The 21331-nt window shown below is 37.1% G+C and overlaps 1 protein-coding gene across 10 annotated transcripts in view; it reads right to left on the bottom strand.

The window, feature by feature from the left end:
- LOC105456209 (CUGBP Elav-like family member 1) overlaps nt 1–19506 on the bottom strand; it is a 431768-nt gene extending 412262 nt beyond the window's left edge. For all 10 annotated transcript variants that reach the window (XM_011700080.1, XM_011700081.1, XM_011700082.1 and 7 more), the window contains exons 1-2: nt 19228–19506; nt 11410–11686 (exon numbers count right to left, since the gene is read on the bottom strand). The gene's annotated coding sequence lies outside the window, so the exon portion shown is untranslated. The remainder of the gene's footprint in view (nt 1–11409; nt 11687–19227) is intronic.
- Between the last annotated feature and the right edge of the window lie 1825 nt (nt 19507–21331).

Below are 21331 nucleotides of genomic sequence, written 5' to 3'. Positions count from 1 at the left end.
ATTTATCGGTTTTCTCAGTGGAAACATTTTCACTTTCAGAGAAACTTCTCGGCTGATAGACGCCTATTCTTATCGATGCTTTAGGGCGAAACAGTGTACAAATTAATCTTCTAAAAGCACCGACGAGACCTTTCTACCGATATAGTCGAGCTCCGATGCAAGCTTGTAGTTAAGAAACTTATCGGAATATAGCGAAAGGAAGATTTTCGCTTCTGCGGGGTCGGTGACTTTGACGCCGCCCTAAGATTCGCACAAGGGCGCACATGAGGATGGGACGGATGGCGGGATGGGGGTAGACAAGGGCGGAAGTGGCAACTCCGTCGAAAGGAAGCGAGCGAACGAGAACGAACAGATTCCTGAATTACTTGCCGAGGCGACCTATGTCTGTCACCGGAATGATTTGATAAAGTAGTCTACGACAGATGCATTCTACTCCCCTTCCGTTCTTCGTTTCACTAAAAGTTCACCCCACTCGTGCTTTAAGTAACCGTAAGAAACTTTGTTAAAAGTAGAATTGGGCCTTGTAAGAAAATTGTGTTATTCAATACATATGTAAATTGTAACGTGACACAATTATTGTCAAATTTTTTAAAGGTTGAAAAAGACTATGAGATCAGCTAATAAACTTTTAGTCCTGGTCCTGTTAAATCAAGGCAATCTGCACAATTGTTTGTAATTAATTTTGTTGTGCTTCTGTAATTAAAATTGTAAACAAAATTGATTGAAAGAATAGAAAAGATTATCAAATGAGACTTCTGGCGTATCTTAAATACTTTCTGAGAGTAGATTCAAATTGATAACATATCGAACGCGTCAATGTAACTTTGAAGTTGCATTAGCCCACGGAGAGTTAAGTACTATTTGCATTTCCTTTCGACGGATCGGCGGCGCCTGATTGTTGTATTGTAATTAGTAAAGTAGAAACGCACGGGCGCCGGGAGTATGTATATAAGCAAACCGACGATAATTAATTACGCGGCTTAACAGTGGCGTTTAAGTTAATGCCCGGACTGTGTGCTTACTGCCGAGTTTCCGGACAAACTAAATTTAATATCGTGCCTATTACAATCTACCGGATTATATTTTGGTATGTGGACGGCGCCTCATAGATACGGGGAACTGCATGCAAATTTCAGCGTGTGTGCGTGCGCGCGAAGGTCTGCGTTACACCGGACCCCGGGGCAGCGGATGTGGCCAGAATTCCGGTCCGGAAGGGCGGTTTAAGAACATTGTTTCGGTTGCCCTCGTTATACCCCATTGCGTCGACTTTCGTTTTACTAATTATTCTCTCCCAAATAAGGCCGGCCGAAAAGCACGAACGTTACGCCGCGGCCGTGAGTTTGCTCAACTTTTGTAGCGGCCTTCGGTAATTACGCATTATAAAGCAACGGATGCCAACGTTTTCCATCGCAATACTGTATTCTTCTCTTTCCAAAATTTAATCATATAATATACAGCAGCGAATACGCAACCAACAATACGCTTTAATTAGTGAAATGCTTTTTCATAGTCAATTTTTATAAGACAAAGAATAGTCGAAGGAAAAAATGCAAATTTCTTGAAATACTCTCTCGAAGAAAAATATTTAAATATATTTTTTCGATTAAGAATTAATTGTGGAACAAAAAATAGCTCTTATTACGTTTTATGTATTTTTAAAGTTGAATTATAATATTTGCTATTTTAAATATTATAAAAATTTTTTAAATATAGTTTAGAATGGAATATTCAGATTATAATATATATAAATAATTCTTAGATCTTTCATAGAAATAAAAGTTTAAATCTTCTAAGAATAAAAAACATTAATTTAAATGATTAAAAATCCTCTTATTATAAAATTCGTTTCATCTTTGCATTTTTATGTTTTCATCACATCCGCATAATTACTATCCAGAAAATAAATCGTAGAGCATAAACACGATTTACAGCTCGTTACTGGAACGTGTTGGAGAGTTAGGTTACCATCGCCCTTCGTTCTTTCCCGTTTGCGAGCCAGCCCGTTTTCTTTGGTCCCTTTGCAAACGCCCGGCGAGAATTACGACCTGGTTCTAACAGAACTTTCGCCTCCAATTCGAACGACAAAGTATCTGTCTTTCTCTTTCTCTTTTCCGAACCACTCGTCGTCGTTCCAACCCCTTCACGTATCCTTTCTTCCTTCACAACTCCATCCTTTTCCTACCATTAACAGCCGAGGAAAACGGACTTAATCCCAGCCAGCTGGTCAGTAGCGTATCTCGATGTCGACCGTTACGGAGCCCCAGGGATGAAAATGTTTTTAAAACGTTCTCCATTCGCGATTAACTAATTCCCAGCGCAATTTTCTTCCATCGGCAATGCCGTTAATTGGCATTGAACTCTCTCTTGCAGCGTCGTACTTAATTTTACGTGTCGTACGTAATGTCAAGAATCGATAATTTTTGTCCCGTAGGACGTTATCCGCACGATATTTTGAAGTTTACTTTATCACGATCAGAGCGAAATTCGTAAGACCTGTTTGTACCAAATTTAATTGACGTTGCTCGCAAGGGTATAACTGAAATTTAATCTTCTATTCTCGGCATTGCAACGAAAGATAATTCGAAAGATATAATTCAGAGATAAAAGTCGGCGATATCGGTGTCAGTTAATTAAGGGTTACACTAATATCAGTTAGATCTTCTCCTAATTGACTAAATCCTCTTCCCTTTCATTTATAATTGAAGTTATGATATAGATCGGATCGCGCTAACCAGAATTAATTAACTAAGCCGATTGCTGCGATTCATTCCAACTTCGGTTCATACAGCCGGACTTAGGTGTATTCAACCACGCTTTAATGAGCTGCTATAGTCCGCAAACACTGACATTCGCAGAACTTCCGGAAATCCCGCGCAATTCGCTCCCCCGTAGCAAAGAGAATGAAGTTCTTTGAGGAAGCCTTATGAACCGAAGCCATTGAATACGATGCGTTCTCCAACAGGAATGGTCGATATCTATTGCGGTGGAGAAAGGAAGAGGGGACTTCCAATCTTCCAGTCGATAAATTACACATCCGTTGATCATACCGTGAGGATTCCATTCGCGCCCGCGTCCGTGCGGGCCGACCGGAAAAAATTCACTGGCACCAGTCAAACCGCGGCTATAAAGTATCGAATGGTGTCACCATTCTTCCCACTCTGTCCGATACGTGGATGCAGGACAATACGCGAGGTACGATAGGCGAGGAAAGGGATCGACGGCTGCAACATGGAGGTGTACCGATGGGGGTTTGGGGTGGGACTCTGGATGTGTCGGCAACAGCTGTGAAATGTTTATGAAGGCCCGACTAATTTATCACACTCGCACACAGCAAAGTCTGTGCACGCGTGCCGACTTTATCACACTTGCCGATACGAATCGCGACCGCCATCGGCTGTTACAATCGATATACCATCGGACTGAACGATAGTGCACCTATGAACTCGAGAAAGGCACTCACAGACACTCTCCTCGGAGAGAGGTTAATTTAGTAAAAGAGTCGAGATAACTTTGTTAATTAATTCGTTATAGAGGTTGAAAATTGCCAAGCGAAATTATGATCATATTTCATATTCCTGACGAGTTGAAATTCGGCTTCGTGGCCTCGTTCGTAACTTTTATAAGAAACTTTATTGAGTCTATTTTATTCCCCCGACTATACGATATACTAAAAATATATATATTTGCCAAATGCTTCGTAAAATTTAAAAATAATTTAAGTTTGGAATTTAATGAATTTGCCATTATATGCCAATTACTAAACATAACCATATCAAAATATGCATATTAATATTATGTAATTTTTAAGATAAATTGAATTAAAGATATAATTTATAATATATCTTAAAACAAATTGTTTTTAATAAATTTACAATAATTTTAAATTAAATTTAACAAAATTGCTTTTAATAAAAAATTTTATACAAATTTATCATGAAAATTTTTGTTTCATGTAATAAAATTTATAACATATTCTTTAATAAAGTTCATAACACATTTCAACTAAATTAAGTTACCATTCAAGTGGAGAATCTAAAATTGTGTGACCGGGCCGATGATGTATTGTCTAGTTTATTTCAGCCATTTTTTACAAGCGGCAGGATGAAAGATTGTCGCGATTTGCCGTAAAATGGTTGCAACGCCCAAGGGCGATCGAGCGAAGCGGCAAGTTTTGAACAAACGATCATTCGAGAGGACCGATAGCATCGATTTTAGAAACGCGCTAGCATCGTTAGTAAAATGTTACAAAAATTTATAAAATAATCTATAAAATTACTTTCAAAATATTGCACCAATTGTGATTAATTTACATATTATCAAGTTAATCAACTTGTAACTTATAAATATCTTTACAGAAACTGCAACATTCTACAGACATAAAGCATTTTCAAAAATTATAAAAAGGTTTTTATATATGTCGCAATAAGTCTGTAAACTTAACGAATCTAAACTGATTCATTTCGGTTACAGAAAAAAATATTACATAGGTTTTTTATATGTTCTCTATATGAGAAATATTTAGCATCCATAGGTTGTTACCAACTTTCTTTACTCAATGTTAATGAATTTTTATATGTAAAGCCAAGCAAACAAGTGCAAAAAAACACAAATAAATATTTTGCCAATGCAAAAAAGCCATCATATTGGCGATGCTGTTTATATTCATTAAAACTAGTTATTCACAACAATAAGTTCAAGCTAGTTATTTATGTTTGTTTGCGCGCGTTTATTTTTTTAAATCTAAATTTATATTTAAGACATATTTTATCAGAACATTAAATTGTATTGAGTTTAAAATTTTTGTAAGAAATAACATATGACCATATATTTAGAGACTGTGATCAACGCGATATGTACGAACGACAGATACTTTCGGTATCCTCTCAATTCACAGCAGCCTGATGAAAAGGAGGACCCGCCGGGCGCCGACAGAAGAGTAGGCTGCCGTACGTCTGCGAGGGTGCTTGATGGACGCCTTCTACGTGGGCACGTATATAAGCGTTGTGCAGGCGGTTACATAGATCGAGGTGTTCTTCGAAAGCATTTGTGCCTTCCCACAGGTATCAAGGGATACACCGCGGAGTGACAAGGGACCGGGACAATAGGAACCGTATGATCCACGTACGTCCGCCGTACGTGCACCTATTCCCCGCACAATGCATTTACGAACGGCGATCCGGTTCAGCGGTCGCTTTTAAACCGCACGTAGCCGAATAACAGGCTTACCGAGGTACTAAGGGGAGGTTGCCAGGACTAAGAGGTGTCGCGAACTTTATCCCGCGTCAACGGAGAAATTTTCGTGTTAAGCCGGAACGAGTTTGTGCACGGCCAAAAATAGAATTTTTAAGCCACAGGCCGAGCGATAATTCGTGCACGCTAAAGTGCGAAAGTTCGGAAGTGTAAAATGCCAGTAAAGAAAATTAACGAACATGCGGAAGGGCTCATTGTGCTTCAGATCGCCACGAATATTACGTTTCTCATTATCATTTTTATCATTTTTAAATAATATTTAATAATGTTATTTGTCGCGTCGTTCTGCAATTCAACCGATAAAGTATTAGATATTAGAAATTGTCGTAGAAATATTAGCTGTGTGAAGTTGGCTCCCCTCCACTGCTGTAAATTCGAAAACGACCATTATCACTCGATTGGGTGGTCGTTTGGTAGTATTTGGTAGTCCATTCTCGATAATTAATAATTAAAATTGTAATTAATATGAAAAAAAGACATACGCGTGTGAAATTGGCCCCTCCTTTCGCAAAATATGACTTTCCAGACCGCGTAAGTAATTATAACTGTAAGCATTCGTTTGGTGGTTGTTTATTGACGTTTGGTAGTCCATTCTCAATAATTAATAGTAGAGGGGGTCATCTTTACACAACTAAAAATATTGCGTATTTTTGTGGATTAATTTCTACCGAAGACGGTAGAATGAAAAGTTAAAGTGTACAGTTGTCACATTATTCACTTCTTGAACGTTTTAAATTTTTATGCATCCGAACAATTCCGTCACAAGTACACGATTATATAGTCATAAGCGATACTAATAAGATATTAGTAAGATATTAGCGACTGTTCAGGGATAAAAGTTTAACATATCAATACCTACATGTAAATCTTAATCAGCACGCTGTTAGCACAGGAAAGGTATAATCGTATTTTACGCCAACTGAATCTACGTCGCACCTTTGAAACATGCATGGTGTTAACCGCATTTCGCCAGACACTCAATAATGTAGGTTGATTACCCTAAATAATGCAGCATTATCATTCGATCCGTCCCGTAATCATCCGATTAATCAATTATTAAATGCTAGCCGATAGTAAATGTTGCGGCCGCGTATCCACGAGGGAGCATGATGCCCATGCGTTTCGATGTCGCGCGAAGCGTTTATCTAGTTTTGCAATTCGTCACTCGACACGCCATTTCGGCGTAGTGAGATGGTTTTCGCGAAATGAGCATGATACATCGCCCCGCCGCTACGTTAATATTTCACCGTCATCGCGAGATATCGATTAAACTCATCGAATTTCAAGCGTTAAAGAGTGAATTACGTTAATCTGACAAATAGCCCGCGAATCCGCCGTCATGATTTTGAGCACATGTCAGACTACTTCCGATTCTACTGATCACTAGCAATAAACTACTACCAGCTGTTCGCTTAAGGAACACATGTTCATTGCTGTTCGTTGCACGATAATTGACCGGTGAGTGATGCAAAATGGTACACAACTGCACAATGTTCATTAGATTAATTTCATATGAGATATGCGAGTTAAAATTGTATTATGAGCACCGACACATTCAGTTTTATGTTAAAAATTTGAATACTAAATTGACCTTCTTCAAAAATATGTTACGTGACAAAAACCGCGTACTGTTTTTGTGCTTCAAGAAAAAAATATTGTTTTTAACTTTAAATAATAAGCACCTGGAATTTTTTTATTGGAAATCTAACAAGAAAACACAACCATTGATTGTAATAAGCTTCGGATGTTAAAATACATAAACAAAAATAACAGACATCTGTTCCTTTTATTTATAAGTGCGTTCTCGCATTTTAAAGGGGTAATACCCTCTCTTTAACAAACCATTTTTTTCTTTGTAAGAAAAGTTCGTCTAAAATCGTCAAGAATATGGAAAAATGTTCTGAATAAAAGTTTTACGGTTTCATGTACACTTTACAACGGTGCATTTAAGTTTTTGAAAATTAAGAATGAGAGTGGAAGAGACCTGAAAAATATGATATTTTTAAAAATTCATATGCATTGTAAAGCGCACTTGAAAACGTAAAACTTTTATTTAGAATATTTTTTCATATCTCTGATTTAGACAATATTTACCTAGAAAGAAAAAAACCAATTTGTTTCAAGGATTTCACTCCTTTAGCATACGAGAATGCACTTATAAAAAAATATGCCTCTTATTTTTGTTTGTATTTTACATATCAAAAGCTTATTAAAATCGAAGGAAGGGACACACCTGTGTTCCATTGTAAGTAAGCTTAATATTTATAAATTCTGATAATTAATACAAAAAAAATGTACAAAAGAATTGCATGCACACGTATGCTGTGCACATACATTCCCGCATTATACTTGAGAGATGGTTTCAAATATAGCACGAAACGTTGAGGTTCCGGAAAGCTCGGAGATTTCTAGGGATAAAAGAAAACAAGTGTAACCTACAGATTCGCATATGCTTTTCCAGGCGACGAGCTATCTTAAAGTGCGGAAATTGAAAAATATACCGAAAGTTTGTCGATGTGACTATGCAAATAATGTATTAGATTCCGAGGCTTGTATAGCAACTGAAATAAGGTATGATTTAAAAGCATACGACGTGTAATAAAAAAGTATACTGTATGTATACTGTTATTTTACTATTACTAAAATTGTCTCATTGTTACAATTATTTATATAAGAAAGCAAATACAATTCTGATAAAAGACAAAATAAATAGAACTTTTTCCCAGAAACGATCACGATTTATTCGGCTTTATCGTTCATAACGGGTCTTTTATATAGATTTCGTTCTTGTTCTAAGTAATACGCGAACTAATTATATTTTCGTGCTTTTGCATAGAGACGCGTTTGCAATTTCGAAATTGCGAGTTGCAAACACGCGAGCGTTCGACCAATGTGCCGCGTTGTTTCCGGCGAAAATCGATATAGCGCCCCTTTTTCTCTCTTTCTACAATCGCGTGTACTATCGTATCGTAGGAGGCACAATGAAACGATCACAGAGCCGTGTCTATGGACACTGGCGAAGCGTGAGCGCGATCAAAAACTGAGCGTGCGTTTATGTAAAAAGCTTTAACGTCAGCTTGTTCACGGTAGCTCGTTACACGTTAATCTTTCCGCAGTAAATACGCCTGCTTTTTTTCAGGCCATCCCCTTCCCTCTTTCGCTGCAGATCCCCTCCAGCCACCACTCGCTTGCCTCTTTATATCCGCGATATTAGCTACGCAGGTCGGTCGCATGGAAAAAATGCTAATTTTCGTTGCAGACCTCACAACCAGCCGATCCCCGCCGCGCCGTCTCCCTCATCCTGGTCCACCGCGCTGTTTTGCCCACCCGTGCCGTGGCGTAGTGGCCGCACGGTATTATGCCGCCTCTTTATAACGGAATATCTAATACGCTTGTTCTCTCCAACCCGGATACCGGGAAGAGGATGAGCTAGAAGGAGAGGAAAAGTGAGAAAGAGGGAAGGTGAGGGGGCATAGAGAAAGAGAACGACAAAAAGGCCCGAAAGGAGAGACGACGATGGGAATAGTTTATAAATAACGCGAAGTGCCTTAATATCGAAAACAGCTCGGCTTTTCCGAAAAGCGATGACAAGGCATCCGTTATGTGCGTGGCGCCAGATGCGCCCATCTTATTACGTATGAATGAAATTGCCCTCGCGCTTTTGTAATACGCCGGTAGCGTAAAGCGCAAGTCTCGGCGATTCAATTTTTAAAATTCCATTTCGTTTGCTATAGACGCATACGTGTGTACGTAGGTATGAATGTGTGCGTGAACTGTGCCGCGCGGAAGCGCAAACGGTGCTAGAAAAAAAATTGCAGTGTGTCCCTCAAAGGCCGAACATTTCTGAAGTCATATTGCATTCCCAATTACACGTGCACATTGCTTGCATTCTATCCTTCGTCGATTCGTCTTCAAACACGCGACTCATGGCAATTAGTGATATTAAATCACAATCTTATAATCATCGAAACTTGAACTTCATTGCCAAGAAAAAAATGAACTATCGGCAAAAAATTATAGATCTTATTTACACGTCGTTTTCTCTCGTTTATTCTTTAAATTATTAATTAAATTATTAATTACATATTATAAGCATTAATAATAATGCGTTAATTTTCTTCTTAGTAACTTCAGAAAGCAATGCTTTTATAATACTTGCAGGTGCGCGAAAGTTGCATTTGACGGCACTTTCTCATCTCGTCTCTCTCTCTCTCTCTCTCTCTCTCTCTCTCTCTTCCTCCCTCTTCTTCCCTCTCTTTGCCACTCTCTCTTTCATTACTTCCAACCACGAATGCAACGAAGCAAAGCAAATTGACCTGGCGAGCGCGCGGACTATTCTAGACCTAAGCGAGTTACTAACTAAAGCTGTTACGAGAACGAGAAGGACAAAAATGTGAGGACAGGACCGGACGTCAATTACATTCGGGCTTAAATTCGGGGAATCTTTACTAGCAAAAAAACTGCTCTCTAGTTTGACTCGGCTGTCCTATAAATTAGAGACCGCAACTTGGCCTCGTACTTGTGCATCGGTCGGCAACGCACTCGGCAAACGAGCCTCTTAAATCTGCGTCGCGCCTCAAGATTTACGCCTTGCGTGTACGTCGCGCGAGCGAGCTAATCGTTCGTCGACAAACGTGCCGGCGCATTTTCCCGTGAAATAGTGCAACGCGATGATGCATTATCGAGCGGGCGGCGGCGTTTTCTCCGCTTCGACTACTTAATGGTAGAACGCCGTTTGCGCTCGATCTTTCATGCGTGTTTCGTGTTAGCCTCGGTAAGACGTACCTTCACGTCAAGATACGTAAATTAATTATCACATACATTTACAAAGGAAGCTTCCAAAATCGCTTGGAAACTCAAGTGCAAGTGAACGATTTCAATACAGACATGCAAATAAATAAAATATGAGATAAAAAACATTTTATATTATATGAGATGAATTCTATCTTAAAACTGTTTCAATTAATATTAAATTGAATAAAGCTGGAGTTATTTATTTCCACAAGGGAAGAACGGTTTTGCTGAAGTACATAAAATTCAGCTGGATCTAAAAATAATATTGTTGCACTATCAAAATAATTATGTAAGACACTCAAGCTAGAATGTCAAAACTTTGTGCAGCATTGCTCATCATGCTTGAGTTTCTTAAATAATTATTTTAATGGTCCAACAAAATTATTTCTACAAAACGATTTTTACAATCAACACTGACCGTATTGCATATTACGATTATTGTCGATTATTAATCAGCATTGGTTATTGACTTAGTTTACAGCTTTAAATAATAAAAAACGTTTAGAAAAAATTACGGTATATAATATCAAAACTATTTCAGAGGCCTCTTTTATTCTATAGTCAGTAATAATTTTATAAAAATTTCTTCTGATAGTTTACGAACTGAATAACGATAAAAAGATCATTAAACATTCTTATGGTTTGATAGCAATATTTTAAAATTTTTATATATTAAACAACTAATTTAAAAAGTTTTGTGTTTCCTTATTTATGTACTTGTTAATGGATAAATTTGCTAGATCCTTGAGTAGGATATGGAAAAAATATTTGGTATACTACTTCTTTAAGACTTTTTTACCTGAGTTTTATCTCTATTTTCATGTAACGCATTAATTTAATTTTACTTGTATAGATTGTTAAAAAAAATCTTAATGAACAAGAGGGCAAAACTTTGCAAATAAACACGTCCTGCGTGCGGCACGAACCGACTCTTCGTACAGGCGTATAAATATCCCCGCGTTGAAGAAAGTTGTGGCGTGATCCGGTGTGATTTCTTTCGGCGGGAAGTTAACGTTCGCCGGAAATTACAAGCGACTTTATCCGATATATCACCACGGCCGCGCGGCACCGCGGCATGCTTCGGGTAAATAATAAAAATACATTATTCAACTCCCAACTTTATAACGAAGTGCTCCGAAGTTAGCGCGGCGTTTCGCTTTACTCCGACTCAGTCACTTTGCCTCTTTGTAAGCGACTTAACCAAGTTTTTGCAAACTATCCGTCGCCGCGTCGGCGTCACCCTCTTCGCCCCCCTCGCCATCTCCCCCCCCCCTCCCATCCTACTTCCGCGAAACGCCGCGAGTCGTTTCACGCGCATTGCCCGCGCGAAATATACTCTCTCGAGCTCATTTCCGTGATGCTTACCTGGCAATGCGGAACTGTGCGGGACGACGAAGGGAGTGAAGAAAGCCTCGGTCCGAATCTCCAGTAGTTACGCGCCTCGCTGCTCAGTCCGGCCGCATTGGATGCCACTACACACGCGATCGCGAACCCGAATCCGAACGCGAACGAAGAAATCGCGATGAGAAGAATCACAAATTCGATACTCGCGCACTCTCACTTTGACTGAAGGACGATAAGGCGATTAGACGTGGATGATAACACAAACGATCAAACGAACGGTCACGATCGGGATCGGGCACTGTAACAGAAAAAAGATCGTTGGTTGAATAAAAAAAATGTGGAAGTAAATATCAAAAGATTACATTTTTCTCTAACACAATTTGATTAATTTTTTTACAATTATTCGTAAGTTTAAACAATTTTATTAATTCTTCCGCGAGCTTTTCTTTTAAATCAACTCAGATTTAAGCTCTGCTAGAAAAATATATTTTTTATCATTTCTCTAATACTATAGCGTTTAAAATAAATCGAAATTATATCGACTTTAAATTCTCGTATAATCTCTCTCTCTCTCTCTCTCTCTCTCTCTCTTTCTTCTCCTCATAAATAATTATTTTAATGCTTTTTATAAAGTTTCAGGTTATTAATTTAAATACAAAAATGCTTTCAGTGGAACGCAACATATAATGGTTCAATCTAATACATAGCTTGATTTGATTTAGTATATAGTGTTTGACTCGATACCATTGTCGTACGTCTCTATGATAAAAGGAACAATGCCGCGTACCTCGCTCTGTTACCAAGCAACAGCGCTGTCGTCTCGGCCAATACGCTACCGCCGAGCGGAATGATAAGAGCAAATTTAATAAAATCATTCCAGGCACAGGAAGAGAAGGAGGGGAGGAAAAAGGCCATACCAGCCTCTGTGTCTCTGATACTACTCGCAGCACTCGGAGAGGGACGTCTTCTTGAGATGAAACACGGCGGAAGAAAGAAAGGGCTTGTATACATCGAAGAGGGTCGTCCGCCCTCTGTCCTGTTGCAGGTGGCTAAATTTCGCGAGAATTCCACGAACGAAGATTGCAATAAGAGCCGGGGCAACTAGTGAATTTTTCATGCCAGCGAGCCGAGGCTACGGCAAGAAGCAGCTACCGCTTGCAGCCGTGTATTTTTTATGTACATTCTATTTTTGCTTTCTCTCTCCTCTCCCTCCCCGTCCCCTCTTCTTCCCCCACCAACTTCCTTCTACATCATTCTTACTTCTACTACCTTCCGTTTTCCCTCCCTCCCTCTCCTTCTCCCCTTTACTCTCATCGTCCTCTTTCGCCCTCCTCCCGCATCCTCTCCTCTCAGCTCTTGGCTGTCCTTTACTGTCTTCCTCTCGCTCACGAAACTTGGGCATCGAAGGTAAAGGAAATTTAATTTAGAACGCCCGAGGAGGAAAAACGGCGGAGAACCAGTGAGAATCGTGGAGATGCAAAAATAAAGTTGTAAGGTCAAGCCAAGTTCTTTTATAACCGGTTGATTAAATTGCGAAAGAATAATTCGAGATGGAATGGCAGTGAATAGTCTTCAGCGCGAACGACGCAGGCGGCACGCGGCCGTTCGCGGATCGGCGGAACTTTTCTAAACGAGCTTTCCCGCTTCGTTTCCTGCCGGATAAACTCTCTTGTAATCGAAACACTTTAACATTCCTAAACATAATAAAATTTCGCGATAACAAATACAGAATAATAAGAGCGTGATAAATTTTCAAGATGATAGGAATTTATTTTGTTCTCGATATAAATTGCACGGATAATTTTGAGATAACAAGATTCCATTACGTTCAAATTTATTTCAAAATTCTATTGTAATTTTACTTTGATATATGCATTCTAAGATAAATGCATCTCATGATAATAAATGCATTATTTGTGATAAAAATAATAAATATATGATTTGCTATATTCACAATCTGCGCACTCAATTATCGCTTTTAATTAATTAACGGCTCTAAAATTATTACATGTAATAAAATAATTATATAAATCGTTTGAATTATTTTAATTCCGTGCATCAAATCCTGGACAGATAACATTCGATATTGTTACAATTTGCGGCGCATTACAGGCATGGCACAAACGGGTGTTTAAAAAAGGGGTTGAAATGGGAAAGCTCAAAAATACGTTAAAGTACAAGCAAAACGGCAAAGGCGGAAGGATAGAATTGAAGGGAGATAAGGTCTGTGAATATTTCAGACGTGCTAGGAAGACGCAGGGGAACGGGTGGAGAGAGGATATTTTTCGAGGCGCCTCCGTAATTGGCGAGTTGAATCATTGATTAGCCGGCAGGCAGACGGCTTATGCCGGGCCTCTGCCACACCACCACCTCTGCCAACCCCTTATCTTCCCGTTCAACCGACTGCCACCCTAACAGTGGGGCGGAGGGTAAGATCTAATGTAGCCTAAGATATTACTCTGCCAGATTAAAACTCGCCGAGTGGCAGAAACGGCCGTCCTCGTAATAATGCAGAAATTTAATTAGTCCGCCGACAACGTGTTTTCACACTTTCGCCATTTCGACGCGGACTTCTCCGGCGAAGCGAGCCCAATCGCGTAACGATTTCGTTAAATGATAATGAATCCGCTTGGCAAATATCGTCTTCATCCTTTAATGCATCGGCTACGAGATCACAACGGCAAACTAAAGAAGTTTAGTTATATATAATAAGTTTTTTCGTGTAGAAATTAAACGTATATACACATGAGCGACGGCAAATAAGAGTATTTCATAGTATTAACAATAATTTGTCTAATTAATTAAGTTGAGCATATTTTTAATTGTGATAGAATTTTAAGGGATACAGTGCTTACAATTTTTCTAACCACAAAACACAAAAATGCTCGAAAAAAGCAGTACGCTCATATCAACTAGCAGATCTTCTTAGCAACCAATGCATTAATTGATTTTTCAAGAAAACTTACGAGGCAAAACGTCACGATGCTAACCTTGTAATCGCCCTGAGTACGATAACGAATTTGATAACGTTAAAATCCCGGAACTCGATAACCGCGTTATTCCGACGCGCGGTTCTTGCGGTCCCCAGCCGAGCCGCGAAAATATTATGTTACACCTCCGAGGAATCGGGAAAAGTTTCGCGAGCGGCAGCGGCGGCGGCGGCGGCGGCGGCGGCAGCGGCGACGGCGGCGGCGAGCAAAATAAGATCCGGAAGAAAGTGGAGAGGCTGGTCGTGGCGTTCAAACGAGTTGCCAAGAAGTTTCATCGAAGAATGGAAACTCTCGTCGCCCATCGTCGAGTGAGAAGAGGAGGAAAGGAGGGGGGAGAGGCTCTACCAACCCTCTTCTTCTCTCGACTTCATCCCTTCGTACACCCAACCGCAGCAACCCTTCGCCTAGCGCAACAATCCGCAACGCCCCTTCGCGGCCCCCAATCGGACCGAAGTGCCACGAAATAAAACTTGTTTTCGACAGGCTGGGAATTTCATTTGCCTCCACTGTGCGTGTTCCCGCAAACGCACCAAGGACACGTCCGAGTCGCGATTCAATCAGATCGATCGGCCGTGTCTGATAGCGGATGCGAGCAGAACGTGTTGGAGAACATCGTAAGAACAGCCGCTCTTTTGGGGAATTATTTTATAGGATTACAAACGTAAGCATGTAACGGCGACGACGGAGGGGAGCTGGCTGATCGAAAGGTCTCACGAAGAGGCATTATCACGTATTGAATTCACGTATGAACAAGTCAACGGTATCGTTAATAGAATCGAATCATTTTAGCACGATCGAATACTTTTAAAATACTTTTCTGATAGCATTTACAAATTTCGCATCCATCTTGTTAGATTTTGTTTAGATTTAAATCGATAGATAATAATAAATAGTAATTATATATGGAAATATTGATATTCTTTTTAAAATCTTGAATATGAAAGAAAATATGAGTCAGGCAGATTAAAATAAATTGAAATAATTAAATTAAAATGAATTTGTCCTTTATTTGAAATATCCAAACTTTTTTAATAATTTATCTAATGTTATTCATTTCTCTTGAAATATCTTTAACATTCTGTATTTTACAATTTTGCTTTATAAAGAAATATAAATATAAACTTAATATTTATTTTATCAGATTACTATTACCTAGGTCCTATATTTGTTTTAATTTTTCAAATAAATTGCAAGAGAGAGTTATAAGTTTAGTCTGTTATTCCTCTAATCAGTTTTATCTCTCAATATTCTTTAATTAAGCAAATAAAAATATCTTAATATTTTGAATCAATTACTCATTTTAATCTAAAAAAAATTATATTTATGTAAATGCTATATTTAAAAGAATATCATTTCTCGCATATAAGCGCGTATTTTATTTTTTATTTATACCTAATTGTCTGCAACGATTTGACCGATAATACCAATTCGAATACTCATTATTATATTCTGCTTAAATTAGATACAAGCATGGAATGATTTAGCGTTATCGACATGTTGAATCGCAGTGTTATTTTTACTATTTTTAACTATTAATAATGTTATTGGAATATCTAGACTTTTCTCAAAATTTAACTTATAATTTGCATATTGATAGCATTTATTTGCATTTACGCGATTGGTGTTCACACAACAGAGAGAAATGAAAGCTAGAATGATATAATCGTATGCCCAGTGCAGCTAAATATCTCAGTCGTTATGCGTCAAATTAACTGTCTACGTCAAATTCTGTACAGTACGATACTAATGGCACAGTAACGCCAAATGAATTATTCAGAGATCCTACTAATATCGCGATATCGAACTAGTAAGCCGGCTAACCTGTAGTCTCTGGAGATTTTGAGATTTTGTATTAGCTCGCCCTCTAACGCAACGTTATTCGCCAATTATACGCAAATATTTAATGACAAGCTCGCTACGAAGAAGCTAATTCACGTCGATCAAGCGCGACATCAATAGCGCCGACCAATCATTAATCGTTTACAGAGGTGAATTTTGCATTGTAGTTGATCATTGATGGCCAACCACATTTACACCATCCGAACACCTTTTATAGCCAAAAATAACAAATATTTAAAAAGAACGTTTACTCGCAAAGAAATTTTTAATAATTATTAATAATTTTTAATAGTTAAAAAATACGAAAAATTCGAAATAGTTTGGCAAATGTATAGATAAATAAAAATAAAAGATAAACAAAGATAGAAATAATACGAAAAATATATTAAAATGTAGTTAACTCCAATTTACGTTTTCATCCATTATTAAACGTTATATAGATGGAACGGATCGACTTTGCAAAGTCTTTGTGTGTGTGCAAGTTCCTAGACTAATTAAACTAACTCGACTTTTACGATGATAGCGGTGAACCAGAACGATGGTCCAAGGTACGAGGTTGATTGATGAAAATAAAAATCAATTGGCTTGAGAACCTCTTGACTCGGAATAGAGAGAAATTAAGCGGATTTCGAATGCAATTAGTCTGAAACTAATTTAGAGTATTTAGACGATCCCGCTGAACAACCAATAATACTTTATTTTTCTATTGCCTAACGGTTTGCAGTATTATAAGCTCAGTTATTTCATTATAATATCTTTTGGTAGTATTGATTTCACTAATTACGTTTTGCCAGCAATGCCAGAGATTTTTATTTAAAAAAAAAAACATTCGAGATAATAAGCCAAGCAATACCGAATCTAATTTCGTCTTTTATTCATATTTTATTCCCCTTATTTATAGAAAAAGTTGTATTTTAATTTCTATTGAAAACTTTTATTTAATAATATAATCATAACTAAAATTATAAGAAACTTTTTTTCATATTGCTCTAATTTGAAGTTTACTTTTTGTAGCTTAAAGCTATTTTCTTTTAAGTCTTTCTTTGTATCTTGTTTTATAATCCAATTTTTTAATAATTCGAAATATTAACATGTTTATTGTCCGAGAAATGACATGTTGCTCGTGAACATTTTTATGTACGCGTTTGAGATATATTTATAATAAAAAAAGCTCTTACAAATTGTTATTTAAATTCAACGAATAATCATGTGATTAAAAATAAAATGTATAATTGGTACATATTCAAATATAAAATGTTAATTATACGTGTAATGGAATCTATAAAGAGCTAAAATAAATAGATAAAATCAATTATGTTAATGAGCTAAAAACGGAAGATTCTTGAAATAAAATTTGTTTGCGACATATTCTGACTACTTGACTGAAATAACTAGAGATTGCAGAGGCCTCATTAACGTTAACATACTAGAATATTGCATTCGCGAAAGAGGAATTAGCTTGATTGCCACGAAATTCATCGAGGCATACCATTCAGCGAGAGCGGAAGATTCGCCAAATTGGAATCGCGCATCAAAGCGTTAAAAGCTTAAGACGCGCGACGTATTGTTGACTGCAGCCGCGAAGCTTGACTTAAATGATCCGCTAATTAGACGCTAGAAATAACGCGAATGCTAGAATTATTGAGCTGCCGACATTTCAGAGCGAATATCATTCATCGTAAGTAAAATGAGCGCGTGGATACAACACGTGAATTAATATCTAGCCAATAATATAAAAAAGAAAATATTGAAAGTATTTAAAACGCATCTTTTGCACCTAATATAATATGATTGAGACGTAAACCGTTGCTGATATTTTCTCTCGATGTACAAAATTAATTTTACTAAATTTCAAATTAAATATTAGAAATGATAATAATATTATATATTTATTAACGTAATGTTTTACTAATAATACAATGAATAAAAGAAATATTTAAAACATTACTAGTTTAGATATTTTATAGTGCTGCAAAATGTTACAATATGTGCGCTCAAAGCGATTAAGATTGAATATCTGTTAATATCTTTAATGAGAATTCATCTTTCTTTTTACTCGTTCAATGTCATTTGTTTTATATTTTAACGACGGTCTTTCCCGACTATTATTCGTAAGAGATTCGCAAAGCTAAAACCGGGGAGATAAATGCACGTATTCGTCCGCCGCATGGTTGGATAACAACGGCGAGAACGCAACGGTAATTAGTGGTGCACAATTCAGCGCACGGACGCTCCACACAAAACGACCCGTAATTTTATTCAGGTTGAAGTGATTAACGCTCGGTGACGCGTGGAATCGGCATCATTTTGCGAGCCAACTGTGCATAATGCCGAAATCGATAAACGCGCATTTAATCTATTGAAATAGTAACTTTGTAATATGTATTTCGGTCTTTGAACTATTAATAATAGCGCATATAATAGCAAAATTCGTAAATTACCGCAACAGAAATCGATTAAGTTGACACTGCATTACTATAATCCCTATTTCTCTCTTGTTTCATTAAATGGATCTTTTAATTTTGCATAAAAACTACAATAATGAAAGAGAGAGAGAGAGAGAGAGAGAGAGAGAAAGAAATAGCGACACGCTGCCTTGAAATTCATTTTATAATATTTACTTATAAAAATGAAAAAGTGATTCATTTTTAAAGTCATAATATAAAAGGAGATTTAATATTTAAGTTATACAAAATTATATATGTCGAGGAAAATTATTATTAGTCCCAGGAAAATAATATAATTCTAGGGTTAATGTGAATTGAATTGGCAATGAAGTTTTCCAGAAATAATTAAAATACGTCGGTAAAGTGAAAATGGTATTTTCTCATGGAAACTGAAACGTTTAAACGCTTGTTGCTACAAATGTCCGAATGTCGAAAACCGAGTGAGAAAAATACGATGTTTTTTCGATTTACGTATGACTCGCGCTTTCCAAGACAAAGACGAATGACCGCTAGAAGTTCGGCCGAAGATTTCAATTGGAATCACGTTTCTTGCTGGGGCGTACCTTGTCACGAACAACCAACAGCCTTCTCCGCTTTTCGATGCAGAAGCGATGATGCGAACTACACACGCTCCTCCCCGCAGACCGACGTAGCGGATATACGTAACTCGAGAGGAATTTTGAAATCGTGCCGAGACCGTCGATAAAAAAAAATATATATATATAAAGACTAAAACATACAAAAAAAAAACATAAAATAAAATATCACTTGAATTGATTTTGTCACATGGCTTGACCTATTAATGTCGAACGATATTTACCACTCGTGTCCCATGGTAACGGATAGTCTATCGACCACAAACCGTCACGAAATTGGCGCTACTCGATTGAACGAAAGTCGAAATTGTCTCATAATTATGTTTGATTATTAAACAGCACTAGTATGATGTAACTTGTATTTAACCTAGATATTTATTTTCAGACATTAAAATCGTTTGACTCTAAATACTTTTCTTAATGTAAACACTTCTAATTAAAGCGCAGATTTACAGTTACATTTAGCGCGAAACATATAACAAAATTATAAATTTTTATTTAGACCGTTTAGACATGATTTAATCACGATTAAAATAATATTTCTAAATCAGCTTATAACTCCGATATCACTCAGAGTGTGAAAGTTTGGAAGAGACAGACAAGGGGGGGAGAGAGAGAGAGAGAGAAATTTAAAAGAATCAAAATACTTAAAAATCTATTTCAAAGAGTAAAAAATCCAAAGTCTTAACTATTAACTTGTCTACAACTTTCAATTTTCTTAATTCCTAATCATTTCAACTTACAAGATTTCAAAGCTTTCTGTTTTCACAATTCACAATTTTTTCACTTTTAATTATCATAATTTACAATTATCCTAATTTTTGAATTGTTTTCGCGTACTTTACTCGTCCATCATTTTTATGAAAACTAAATTTTTACATTAAATTTGCATAAAATATGTTTGTGCAACTAAAGCTTTCTTGCGCAACTAAATATGAGCCGCATTTACTAGAATGTGCCCTAATAAACGTCAAGCAAAGAATTTAATCATGAAATAGTAGCAAATAGTGGTTTCACGCGATTTAAAAAATTACGTGAAATAACGGATTCGCGTATAAAGTCTAAGAATGAATCGACGAACAAGGAAAGGTTGAAAACATTTTCGAATGTCAATTTGTAAAACGGACAAATGGAAAGATAAGGAAGAACCATCGGATTTTTTCTCTGATAACCGTGTTATTCAATTTAATAGTGAATACATAATGAGAACATCTTTTTGCGCGTTTACGAGATTTGCTTCGTTAAAACGTACCGTCGGCATAAAAATCTCTCATCATGGTCGAGTTTATATCGTACACACAATACGTATAATATAATGTAACATCGATAGCAGAGATTGGAAGAGAGTTCGGAGAAGGGAAATGCTGTAAAGCTAATTTAACTATTGCTTCGCACCGAAACCCTTTGAACGAGTTGCTTTTCAATGCGCTTTTCAACTGAATCTCGTTTTCTACGTTGAACGAATTGTTTGGAAAAGAACAATTTGACATATTGATCGCGTAAATTATAATAGCGTCATTTATTATTGCATGCCTTGTGTGTAATTAAGTATTATCAAATCGCGAATTTTTAAGGATTTTTTTCTCTCTGAAAAAAGAAAGAAAAGAAGACAGAAAGAAGGAGGGAAGGGGACAGAGACAGAGAGAGAGAGAGAGAGAGAGAGACTATTAATATATATTCAAATTTTATAATTCTTTTTTAAATTATCTTGTTATCTATAATCGATCTAAAGGTATAAAAATTTTCATTATTTTGTTTAGCAACAATGTTAGAAAATTATTTCAGAAAGTATTTTAAGTAATAATGCATCCACACAAAAAAAATAAAAGTTTGTAGCAATCGAATATTAATTTATAGGTATTAAAGATAATCAGTTACTATTATCGGTTACTATTTTATATATACCCCGGAGCTATAGTCAGATTAGATTGGAGCGGTCAATCTGCGAAATCGCTGGCAGATGGGTCCTGTAATTTTCGAAAACACGCTATATCAGAGTCAATTCTTTCCTCTCCCCCCTCTCTCGCTCTCTTCTCTCTATACGCTCCCTCTCTATCTCCGTCCTCTCTCT

This window comes from Wasmannia auropunctata, unplaced genomic scaffold (assembly GCF_000956235.1).
Source record: "Wasmannia auropunctata unplaced genomic scaffold, wasmannia.A_1.0 LD335737.1, whole genome shotgun sequence".
NCBI lineage: Eukaryota > Metazoa > Arthropoda > Insecta > Hymenoptera > Formicidae > Wasmannia > Wasmannia auropunctata.
Note: the sequence above shows the minus strand (reverse complement) of the source record. Positions and strands in the feature narration are given on the sequence as shown.